Source organism: Thermobia domestica, chromosome 12 (assembly GCF_964235325.1).
Source record: "Thermobia domestica chromosome 12, izTheDome1.hap1.1, whole genome shotgun sequence".
Lineage (NCBI taxonomy): Eukaryota > Metazoa > Arthropoda > Insecta > Zygentoma > Lepismatidae > Thermobia > Thermobia domestica.
This window is the reverse complement of record NC_137465.1, coordinates 176,696,068-176,709,094: the sequence shown is the minus strand read 5'-3', so window position 1 is coordinate 176,709,094 and position 13,027 is coordinate 176,696,068.

The following is a 13,027-nucleotide window of genomic DNA, read 5'->3' as shown; positions in this document are numbered from 1 at the left end:
ATCAAAAGTTACAAAACGATCTTACTTAAGCAGTTCAAAAAAGATGAATGGCAAAAGACACATATCAGAAAAAAACATTTCTCTCCTTCTCCCCCCCAAAAAAAGAATTTTAAAAAAGAAAAAGTTACATAAAGTAAAGGTTTAATATAAAAGACACCCAAAATTTTGAAAATTGACACGCGAAAGGCAAGAATAACTGAACCCAAGTGAATAAAATTGTGCACAGATATTGCAGACGTAAAATGTGGGAATACAGGCTTCATATTTTCCTGAAAAAAAAACGGTAGGATGGGGCACGGACCCCTCCAAACCCTTGATCACGAGATATCAAAAATGCTTGTAACAGTATGTCAGATGTGTGTAAAGGACATGAAGAATTGTAACGAAACTTTTTCTATGGACAACACGTAAAATATAAAGGAATACGAGGTTTTAATGTTCTGCGGAAAACAGTTTTAGGGGGCAAAAGCCCCCACGAAAAATTTTGAAATTTGACGTCCGAAAGGTAAGAAGAAGTGAACCGAACTGAATGAAATTCAGCACAGATATTATAAACATAAAATGAGGGAATACGGGTTTCTTATTTTCCTTTAAAAAACGGCTGGGTAGGGCGCGGACTCCTCCAAACATTTGATAATGAAATATCAAAAGTACTAGTAACAAATGTCAGATGGGTGTAAAGGACATGAAGAATTACAACGAAACTTTTTGTATGGACAATACGCAGAAAATAAAGGAATACGTTTTTTTTTTAATTTTCTGCGGAAAGACAGTTTTATAGGGTAAAAGAACCCACACTAAAATTTTAAAGTTGACGCGAGAAAGATAAGAAGAAGTGAACCGAAGTGAGTGAAATATTGCAAAGATGTCTTAGGTTTAAAATGAGGAAATACGGGTTTCGTATTTTCCTGCAAAAAAAGGTTCGGTGAGGCACGGACCCCTCCAAACATTTGATCACGAAATATCAAAAGTGCTAGTAACATTATGTGAGATGTGTCTAAAGAACATGAAGAATTGCAACGAAACTTAATGTATGGATAATATGCGAAAAACATACGAATACTGTTTTTTTTATTTTCTGCGTAAAAATGGTTTTACGGGGAAACGCACCCACCCAAAATTTTGAAAGTTGAGGAACGAAAAGCAAGGACAAGTGAATCGAAATGAATGAACTTGTGCACACATATTGTAAACGTAAAATGAGTGAATACGGGTTTCGTATTTTCCTGGAAAAAACTGTTGGAAAGGGCACGAACCCTTCCAAAGTTTTGATCACGAAATATCAAAAGTACTAGTAACAGTGAGGTGTGTGTAAAGGAAATGAAGAATTGCAACGAAACATTTTGTATGGAAAATAACCATAAAATAAATCAATACGAGTCTCTTATTACCTGCGGAAAAACTGTTTTAGGGGTCAAAGGCTCCTACCCAAAATTTTGAAAGTTGACACCCGAAAGACAAGAAGAAATGAGCCGAAGTGAATGAAATTTGCACAAGTACTGCAGACGTAAAATGAGGATAAGGGTTTTATATTTTCTTAGAGAAAACAGTTAGGTGGGGCGCCAACCCTCCCAAACGTTTGATAACAAAAAATCAAAAATAATATTAATAGTATGTGAGATGTGTGTAAAGGAAATGAAGACTTTCAACGAAACTTTTTGTGTGGGAAATGTGCTGAAAACAAAAAAATACGGGTTTTTCATTTTTGCGGAAAAATGGTTTTATGGGGCAAAAGGCCCCACCCCAAAATTTGGAAATTTGGCACCGAAAGGGAAGAAAAAGTGAACCGAAGTGAATAAAATTTTGCGCAGATATTGTAGACATAAAATGAGGGTATACGGGTTTCGCATTTACCTAAAAAAAAAAAAAAAACGGTTAAGTGTGGCACGGACTCCTCCGAATCTTTGATCACGAAATTTCATAAGCGCTAGTAACAGTATGTCAGATGTCTGTAAAGGACATGAAGAATTGCAACGAAACATTGTGTATGGAGAATACGCAAAAAGAAAATGAATACTTGTTTCTTATTTTATGCGGAAGAATTATTTTGTGGGCAAAAGAACCCACCCCAAAATTTTGAAAGTTGATGCCCGAAAGGTAAGAAGAATTGAGCCGAAGTGAACGAAATTGTGCACAGATATTGTAGGCATAAAATGGGGGAGTATGGGTTTCGTATTTTCCTTAAGAAAACGGAAGCGTGGGGTGCCGACCCCTCCAAACCTTTGATCACGAAATATCGAAAGTACTATTAATAGTATGTCAGATGTGTGTAAAGGACATGAAGAATTCCAAAGAAACATTTCGTATCGACAATACGCAAAAAATAAAGGAATACGGGTTTTTTATGTTCTGCGGGAAAACGGTTTTAAAGGCTATAGCCCCACCCAAACTTTTGAAAGTTGAAGCCCAAAAGGAAGAAGAAGTGAGCCGAAGTGAATTAAATTGTGCACAGATACTGCAGACGTAAAATGAGGATACGGGTTTCGTATTGTCCTGGGGAAAACGGTTTCGTAGTGCGCCAACCCCTCCAAACCTTTGATCACCAAATATCAAAAGTACTAGTAACAGTATCTGAGATGTGTGTAAAGGACATGAAGAATTGCAACATATCTTTTTGTTTGGACAATACGCAAAAAATAAAGGAATACGGGTTTATTATTTTCTGCGGAAAGACTGTTTTATGGGGCAAAACAACCCACCCAAAATTTTAAATTTGAAGCTGGAAAGGTCAGAACAAGTGAACCGAAGTGAGTGAAATTTGCACAGATATTGAAGGCTTAAAACGAGGGAATACGGGTTTCGTGTTTTCCTGGAAAAAGAGGTTGGGTGAGGCAGGGACTCCTTCAAACATTTTGATCACGAAATATCAAAAGTACTAGTAACAGTATTTGAGATATGAGTAAAGGACACGAAGAATTGCAACATAACTTTTTGTATGGACAATACGCAAAAAATAAAGGAATATGAGTTTCTAATGTTCTGCGAGAAACGGTTTTAGGGGGCAAAAGACCCCATCCAAAATTTTAAAAGTTGACGCCCGAAAGGTAAAAAGACATTAGCCGAGGTAAATGAAATTCTGCACAGATATTACAGACGTAAAATGAGGATATGAGTTTCGTATTTTGCTGAAGAAAAAGGTTGGGAGAGGCACTGACCCCTCCAAACCTTTGATCACGAAATATCAAAAGCGCTAGTAACAGTATGTCAGATGTGTGTAAAGAACATGAAGAATTGCAACGAAACATTGTGTATGCAAAATAACCAAAAAATAAATGAATACTGCCCCATCAGGATGCCGCGGTCGGCAAGAGGGATTGCCGCCGTCGACGGTGGCAGGCCGCCGGTAGGCAGCCGGCACCCGTCCGCGGCGGCACGACGATCTACTTGTTCAAAATTGCCGACCTTTTGCCGAGGCGGCAAGCGGTCGAAAATCGTAAAAAATAATGCCCTTTGCCGACTCTTTGCCGACTGTTGCCGACCGCCAGAGTCGGCAAAACAGTCGGAAAGACCTCTTTCCGACCCTCTGCCGACTCTTTATGCCGGCCTCGTTTCGACGGCGGCGCCGGCGCATTTACTGCACCTTTACGGCTGTTTACCGACTGCTCGGCAAGGCAACTTTCCGACGGCGGCGCCGGCGCATTTAATGCTCATTTCCGGCTGTTTGCCGACTGCTCGGCAAGTCAACTTCTCGACGGCGGCGCCGGCGCATTTAATGCTAATTACCGGCTGTTTGCCGACTGCTCGGCAAGGCAACTTTCCGACGGCGGCGCCGACGCATTTAATGCTCATTTCCGGCTGTTTGCCAACTGCTCGGCTAGTCAACTGTTCGACGGCGGCGCCGGCGCATTTTATGCGCCTTTCCGGCTGTTTGCTGACTGCTGGAAAGGACCTCTTTTCGACGTCGGCTTCCCGATTCTCCCACTGGCGGCATCCGACTTCTTGCCGCCGTCGAAAAGTGGCTCTTTGCCGACTGGAAATCAACGCTTCAGGAAGGCAAAATTTTCATCAGCTTTTACATTAGTCTTGCCTAAGTCTTCCTCCATGCTATGATTTCTCGACAAGGAGCACCCTTGGAAGTTCTTGAAGTATAATACTTGCATTTTTTTGTGTGTGTGTGTCCCAGTATAAAATTTGTTCCTTTTTGCTTTTTTGCAGCACTTTCAGCCAAAAAACAAGAAATTGAATGGGACATGAAAGTATTATATACTTTCAGAACTAGCAATTGTGCCCTTCATGAGAAATCATAGCACGGAGGCAAACTTAGGCAAAGCTACTCTAAAAAGTGGTGAAAATTTTGCCTTCCTGAAGGATTGATATCCAGTCGGCAAAAAGCTACTTTTCGACTGCGGCAAGAGGTCGGATGCCGCCTGTGGGAGAATTGAGAAGCTGACATCGAAAAGAGGTCCTTTCGAGCAGTCAGCAAACAACCGGAAAGGCGCATAAAATGCGCCAGCGCCGCCGGTGGAAAGTTGCCTTTCCGACCAGTCGACAGACAGCAGAAAAGATGCGTAGCACTGCAATGAAAATTATGGCGGATTCCCACCAGTAATAAAAATGAAATGAAATCTTTAATTTTACGTCCCACGGTTATGCCGGTTAGGCTAAAGGAGACGCTGATGATGAATAATGAATGAAATGGTGGAATGAAGAAAGTGGGAGGAAACGGGAGAACCCCGAGAAAACCCACCCATACTGTGTTTGTCCACCACAAGGTTCACTTGGCGGGAGTAGGGTTTGAACCCGAGACCCCTAACACCAAAGGTCAACGCTCTACCACTGAGCCACCGCGCTCCCCCCACCAGTAATATTGCACTCGGTACATACGCAGTACATTTCTACAATTCTCAGTACGATTTAAGTGCTATATAGAGGAAAAGTATCTGGGAATGACTTACAAATGCTTAAAAGCGAACTAAAAATAACAACTGAGCAGCTAATAATGAACGTTAAGAATAATTCAATTAACATGTCTGTGCGCCTAATGTGAAAAACTTATAACAGTCAGTACATTTTCCCCCTGAAAGCACATCTTTCACTATCACGACCACTAGGAACAACACTGTTCTATGCAATCAAAATTTGCTAGTTGCAAACGCTTTCTTCGAAAAAAAAAAAAAAAAAGCCGCAGCAATCCGTCGGAAATACGGTCTTTTGAGGTTGTTTTCCCATCAACTATTGGAAAAGGATTTTAAACGTCAATGATTTTCTAAATTTTTTTAAAGTACAGGGGTCACACTCCCAATGGAAAATGAGATTTAAATAAAAATTAATGAAGTAAAAATTATAAATAAAAATACTGTAATAAAAGGTATGTGGTGGCGGAGAGATTCAAACCGAGCCTACACGCAAAAAAAAAAAAAAAAAAGTACAGTAAACAAGAAAAAGTTGGACAGTAACCATGTTAGTTTGTCAATATATGGAAAACAGAGACGTGTATCCAAGCAGCCAAGCCAAAATGTCTCTGCATTTGTTGTAACTTTGGTATTTAATAATAATAATAATAATAAAAAAAAAGTGGCCGGAGCGATCACTTGTCTGCTTACACCCATGACTATATTCGTAGAAACCAAACACTGAAATGCACTAAACACAAGTTCTAACGACTAAGCTGTCAGTTCTAACTCTATGCCTTAAATATTTATTTAAATACACTTTAAAAGTGGAAATCATATTAAGATAAAATAACAATTAAGTAGGTAACTAATTGTTCATTTAATGCGTTCCTATATGATTTATACATTAATTGTATACAATGAAACAGAAAAATGTGAGAAAATAATTTATATCGTAAATGAAACAGCCACATGTACAGTATACTCATAGTGCATACCCATTATATAGAGAAAAAAGGTTAATGAAGTCATTTACATAAAAAATGAAGTGTTTTAACATAATACTTTGCAAAGATCCTTTGTTTTAAATGAATTCTTTAAGAGAATAAATGAAGGGAAGATCACAATTTTTTCTGGTCTATATTAGCACTAAAAACACACCAAATTGTATTAACAAAATACAATGCACATCGTATTAACTTATATACATTAGCCTATGTAATGAACCTTATCATCATTTAGAAGTTATATGTAATATACCTTCGGATGTACTACTACTTTTTTTTTAAACAGAAATTTGTAGCATTCCATAACATTGAGTTTTAACACAGATAGCCTTCATACAGTATGTAAAATCAGAAAAGCAAATATATATGAAGTGATTACAATGTTCAAAAAAGCACTATATTATTCTAAAGAATTCCTGCTATCCATATTTTGTCTTGAATAACTCAGCCATTTTTCTTTTTTAGCCCATTGATATATACGAGGAAATCTTCCTCTGTTTCTTTGAGATTTTAAGGGTTTTACTTTTTATTATTTTTCTTCAGGTCTATTTAAATGTCTCTTACTTTGTGGAAATAAAATTCTGTGTTGTATGTTTTTAATATTCATAAATGACATCTAATTTAAATAATAATATACTTATATATACTAAAAGATCATTTTGACAAAGCAAGGGACATTTAAATAGATATTCAGAAGAAATCAGTAAAATCAGAACATCAAAAATTTTATTCATTTCAAAGAAAAGGAAGAATACTTCCCCTACAAATCAATGGGATAGAAAAGAAAGGAGGCGATGGTACTGAACCTCACCGTTAAGGAGCTTGTACTCTGAGAAATATAATTACACTTTCTCTCTTAACTGATTCCACGCAAAAAAAAAAAAAAAAAAGTTAAGAACAATATCAAACAACAGTTGTCTTTATAATTGAAGAAAACTTCAAACCTATGAAATAGTAATGTAGAATTTAAATAGCTCAGAATCAGGATTGTGAGAATATAGAGAGATACAGAAAATTTTACAACACTGCATAGAAAAGATGAAGTAATAATAAAAAAAGAATTTAACGACAAAAACTGGGATAGGGAGACTAAGGTAATATTGGCAAAACAAAAATCAATTTCAAAGCCGTAATTCTCAATATTCGCTTCAAAGGTAAGTGATGACCATAATTCCCGTGTGATTTGAAATAAACCGCATTAAAATGGGAAATGTTTTACAAATGTTATGATTGAATGAAATTCACCCGTTCTAAAAGGAAAAAAAAAACTGTAGTCCCACATATATCCTACCACTCTTCACAAATATCTTTAAGGATGTTAGTACATATGATTTTTGTCAATACTCTCCGTTAGTGGCGTAGGGAAGGGGGGCCCAGAGAGGCCGGGCCCCCAAAGAGGTCCGACAATGTAGTTTGATGTTTGTAATTTTTTTATATATTTTTATGTTTATATATTTTTTGTTTGGAATTGTTCCATATGTACCTATAACAGCACTTGCCCCACCAAACACACATCCTGGCTACGCTACTGCTCTCTGTGGGTCTTCTTCCATTGCAACACTTCTGTATTTCTTGAGCAATATTTCCCCTTGCTTCCAGAAATAAATGAACTATCTAAAATAGAACAAATATAATGCTTTGTAAAATATACTCTTCAATGTGTACGGCGTTGGCACATCACGTATATTTATTACAATCGAAAATATACTTCATCACACCAAAACCAAACCAAACTACACAGTGTAATAGACCTTGTTGCAATGAACCGGCTTCAACGCTATATGTTAGATGCTATATGTTACAAGAAAACCTTTAAGAGTAATGAAAACTATAGTCACTGATGAAGAATTCAATTACGTCGAAACAGTTAACTTTTACTTAATCTTTATTACAACAGTACGGTCGCCACCCCAAACGAGATTCAGAAAAGAAAAGAAATCCTGCCGTATATCCAATGATAGGAATTGGAGTTTCTTGAGAAATCTTTGAAACATTACCTTGAAGCTGCAAGTTAAACAATAAATCCCTAAGTCCCTCACCAGACAAAAAGATGTATTAAAATAGAATATTATATTTAGTGAAGATAGCATTATATTACTTTGAAATAGAACTTCGATACGCGTCAGGGTTTTGCGACACTATTGTATTGGCAATTGAGAATTTTGTATTCGGCTGAATACAAAATATTACATCTTAAAATAAAACCTTGTTAATGGAACAAATAAAATTCACATATACTTAAATAGACTACAGGTAAAATCGATCAGGTGGGCAAAAATGATAAAAGTTTCAAAACAAATACATTTTATGTTCTCCTAGGAGCCAATTTGAGTAACATATCTAAAACACAAACCATCTGTAATAAGAATTCAATCGAATGAACATAACTTTGAGAAACGCTATAAAAAAAAAAATCACAAAACTATAACTTTACATTTGTTCGTTTGTCTGCCGAGCTCCTTTATGGCTGAGCGGTTAGTGTACGCGTCTTAGGCGTGGGTGACCCGGGTTTGCTTCCCGGAGAGAGCTCACGTGGTTCGGATTCCACCTTAATCAGTAGGTCCCGTCTTATATAGCCTCGCTGCTGAAAGGGACGTTAAACACAAAATCAACTCAACTTTCGGCCTTTTAAGTTAAAATTTTCAGAGTACAAGCACAAGACACTCTAAATTCCCTGTTTAGATTTTGGCGGCATACCAACGTAATATATCAAAATGGCGGCCATTTTGTCAAATGAACGAGTATCTACGCTACGAAGCGCAATTTTCAGTCTTTTAAGTTGAAATTTTGACGGTAGAAGCACAAGATATGCTAAATTTGCTGTGTAGATTTTCTTGGCGGTCCAATGTAAAAAAAAAAAAATAATCAAAATGGCGGCCCTTTTTTCAAAACGGCAGTGACTAGAAAATTGTTGCAAGTTGTGACAATGACAATATTGAAATATAAATCACATTTTAACACTTTTACCCCAAAGACATTGAAATATTTCGAAAAAAAAAAACGATTAAACCCGAAAAAACCCAATTAAAGTCGAAAAACACCCGAAAAAATGGGCCCAGGTGGGTTTGGCTTTTTCAAAAAAGCCCGGGTTTTTTCAAACCCTCGTTAATGATGAGCTTTTCTCCTCAAAAAAGTTTTAATAGTAGTCGCTAATGGTTTTCTACAGATGTTAATGTTAAATTGTTAAATTTTTTCAAACTTCCGATGTCCAAGTTTTTGTACCTACACATCGTGAAACAGTGTCAGGAGAAAGGGTTAACACTCGGAAAATGAAAAATTTGAGTTTTACGTCCCACGGTTATGCCGGTTAGGCTAAAGGAGACGGTGATGATGAGAGATGAATGAAAATGGTGGAATGAAGAAAGTGGGAGGAAACGGGAGAATCCCGAGAAAACGCACGCACACGGTGTTTGTCCACCACAAAGTTCACTTGACAGGAGCAGGGTTTGAACCAGGAATCCCATGCACCAGAGATGAACGCTCTACCACTGAGCCACCGCGGCCAGCAAAAAATCAAAATAAGACAGTCTGGTGCAGGTGTAGTTTTGGTGCACTACATTTTGGAAGATTTACAGGTAAAATTCAATACTTTCCATGAAAAAGACATGTTTATAAGGAACTTAATTACATACAATGTAATACAACTGTATCTTACGTTTACTAATGTTAAACCATTAGAAGTGCTTTACGACGAATAAATCAAATGAGTGCATATGAAAAATGTCTCTATTAGATGTTATTTTCCACGGGGGGCTTATTTCTGCACCGTGTACACCGGCATCATATTTCTGCACAGCGTGCAGAACCTGTATTTTGTTTACAAGTGGAGAGTTACTAGTATGAAACAACAACAAGTGTTGTTGAAACTTGTATTATTCTCAAAACGCACTTCCTTCCACTACCCTCACTTCTCCGCATACACACTATCGCAGACGTGCCTGCTCCCTTCGGACGTATTCCCGCGCGGGCCCACCAGCTTCGCCCTATCTGACTCGGTTCGATAGCATTCGTGCTATTTAGTGGCCACCCAGCACAGATTGTTTTGTGCTTTTTTGCGCTGTTTTTATGCTAGACATCTGGAAGCCTTATTTATGCGCAAATCGTAAAAGAATTATAATTTTTCAACAATTACTTCTAGAGGTCCCCTTGAATTTTAATTATGCCAAGTAAAATATATTCCGCCCATTTGAAACCGACTAGGGGACAATAAAAAAGAAACTGGTGAAAGAATTATAATTTTTCATTTTTTTTTTTAGTATTGCGCCACAAGCAAACCTGTACACAAGAGCGTTTAACCACTACCTCATTTCTCCTTTTTTTTTTTTTTAATTGGAAGTTTTCGCTCACATGTGAAACAAGTCCTGCAGTATATAATCTAGTGGATCTTATTAGGTTACTAAAGATACACTAAATACTAAAGGAACACAAACCTTGTCATGGCACAAGCATTATGAGAAATTGTCCACGTTTCTCTAAGATAATTTAGCACCAGGTGCTAGTTGGCCACTAAAGAGCACGAATTGTATATAACTGAGTCAGAGCAGGGCAACGCTGATGGGCCCGCGCGGTAGCGCGGGGGGGGGGGGTCCGAAGGGAACAAGTGCGTCAGCGACGGTGGGTATACGCGTAAGCGAGGGTAGTGAAAACATATGGGCTTTGGTAATCATACATTTTTCAATATCACTTTTTATGGTTTCATACTAGTAACGCTTCAGTTGTAAACATAAAATACAGCTTTCGTACACTGTGCAGAAATACATTGGCGTTGAGTTAGAAGACACTTATCTTAAAAACTAAGACATGTAAACTTTTGCAATTTCAAGAAGAAAATAATGTACTACAGTTTCTTAACTGTCCCTCGTTTTGTAAATAAAAATTAAGTGAAACCTTTAAGTTTTTTGTCCAACGGTTATGCCGGTTAGGCTAAAGAAGACGGTGATGATGAGTAATGAATGAAATGGTGGAATGGAGAAAGTGTAAATAAACGGGAGAACCCCGAGGAAACCCACGCAGACAGTGTTTGTCCATCACAAAGTTCACATGGAGATGGCTGGGATCGAACCCGGGACCCCAAGTACCAGAGGTGAACGTTCTACCACTGAGCCAGCGCGGACCCTACAATTGTAAGCGAGTTCTTGATATATCGGTAACTCTTTACTTTGGGCAAGGCAATGATATCCTGTCAGTACATAGTATTGCCGAACGAGCGTTAGCGAGTGAAGGCGGCTTAGAGCCCCGCAGGGCACTTTGTTTTCTGTCTTTCCTTCTTGGGAACTGTAACTATAATTGCGGGAACCAGTTCAGATGACTTGGTTATTGTCACTGCCTTGCCTAAAGTAATGACTTGCCGATATACCTTAGGGGGTTCGTGAAGGTAAGCAGCAAGGCAACAAATAGAATCGAAGGTAATACACAGGTTGGGCTAGGTAGTACCATTTAAATTACTTTCTTTGATACCCGCCTCCAAAAAATTTTATATGCCAGAAACGCCAGTGCGCGGGAACATACTATAACCGAATCTTTTTCATGCGCAGCAACAATTAACATATGTAACACAACATATAAAATTCATGACAATTTTAAATGTATATGCATAATATTAAATTAACTCACCCCATGTATATGCATAATAAGTACAATAATATATGCAAATGTATATGAATAATATTAAATTAACTCACCACTCTCTCACTTCATGTTTTCGTGGTATTTGCTTAACCAGCAACTGCGTACAGTTCCAATGAATGAATATTTTTATGATAAACATTATTTTCCTCATTTGTAAACTTATCTCAACGAATTTTTTTTGAAGGACTTTACCCACACTGCATCACAATGTGACAAATGAAGAACGCGAACCGAACATACAGGCAGCGCAACCAGACTACGATTTCTGCAATCAGGCTCTTCAGCGGCAAAGGCGGCTCGGCGCCTGTCCAAGCAACTTTTCAAGGTCGGTCCATCCGCTGTTTGCCGACCTTCTTTCGGCTCCTTTACTTGTCGGCACGCCGCCAACGTTTCGGCGTCTTTCCGACAATATTTGCCGCGGTCGCCGTCCGCTGTTTGCCGTCTCCTTGCAAAATGTTTGTCAAGGATCCTCTCGTACTTGTAATTTATTTTAAGTATTTACTTCTCATATACCCTTTACGTGCAGTCCCTTTACTACATTTCTTTTCATGCATTTACCTTTCTCGTGGTCGGCACGCCGTCAACGTTTCGACGTCTTTACAACCATTCTTTGACGCTGTCGTTCCGTCCGCTGTATGCCGACTTTCTGCCGACTCCGTTTTCACAAGACATATTTTATGGAATTAGTGCCCACCCACAAGAAAAACCTTCGGACAGTTTCAATTTTTACTTCATCATTAAAGAAGATACAGGCTCTATTCATTTTCCAAAATTCGACTCTTTGCCGCCGGTACGCGTTATTGCAACTTTCGCCGACGTCGTGCCGACGTCGCTTTTCAAGAAATTGCCGGCAGTCTCTTTTTGCAGTCGTCGTCCGACTGTCTGCCGACTGTTTCGAGAAAGCTTTATACGAGGGAAATATAAGCCCTAATTCGTATTTTAAAGCAACAAATTACCTTCTAACTCTCTTTGTTTTCTATTGGTGAACGAATCTCTTTTTGCTCGTCGCGGTCGAAAATCGAGCGGAAAGACGCCGGTGTCTGGCGCCGGCAATCCGACCGCGGCATCTGGTCGGCATGCACAAATTGTCCGACTATAGGCGGCAGGATCCTGATGGGGTGGTTTCTTATTTTCTGCGGAAAACTGTTTTAGGGGTCAAAATCTCTCACCCAAAATTTTGAAGTTGACACCCGAAAGAAAAGAAGAAATGAGCCGAAGTAAATGAAATTTGCACAGATATTGCAGACAGAAAATGAGGTTACGGGTTTCGTACTTTTCTAGAGAAAACAGTCGGGTGGAGCGCCGACCCGTCCAAACGTTTGATAACGAAAAATCAAAAGTGCTACTAACAGTATGTCAAATGTGTGTATAGGACATGAAGAATTGCACCGAAACTTTTGTATGGACAATGCACTGAAAACAAAGGAATACGGGTTTTTTATTTTTGCGGAAAAACAGTTTTATGGAGCAAAAGACCCCATCCCAAAATTTTGAAATTTGACGCCAAAAATTAAGAAAAAGTAAACGAAAGTGAATGAAATTTTGCACAAATATTGTAGA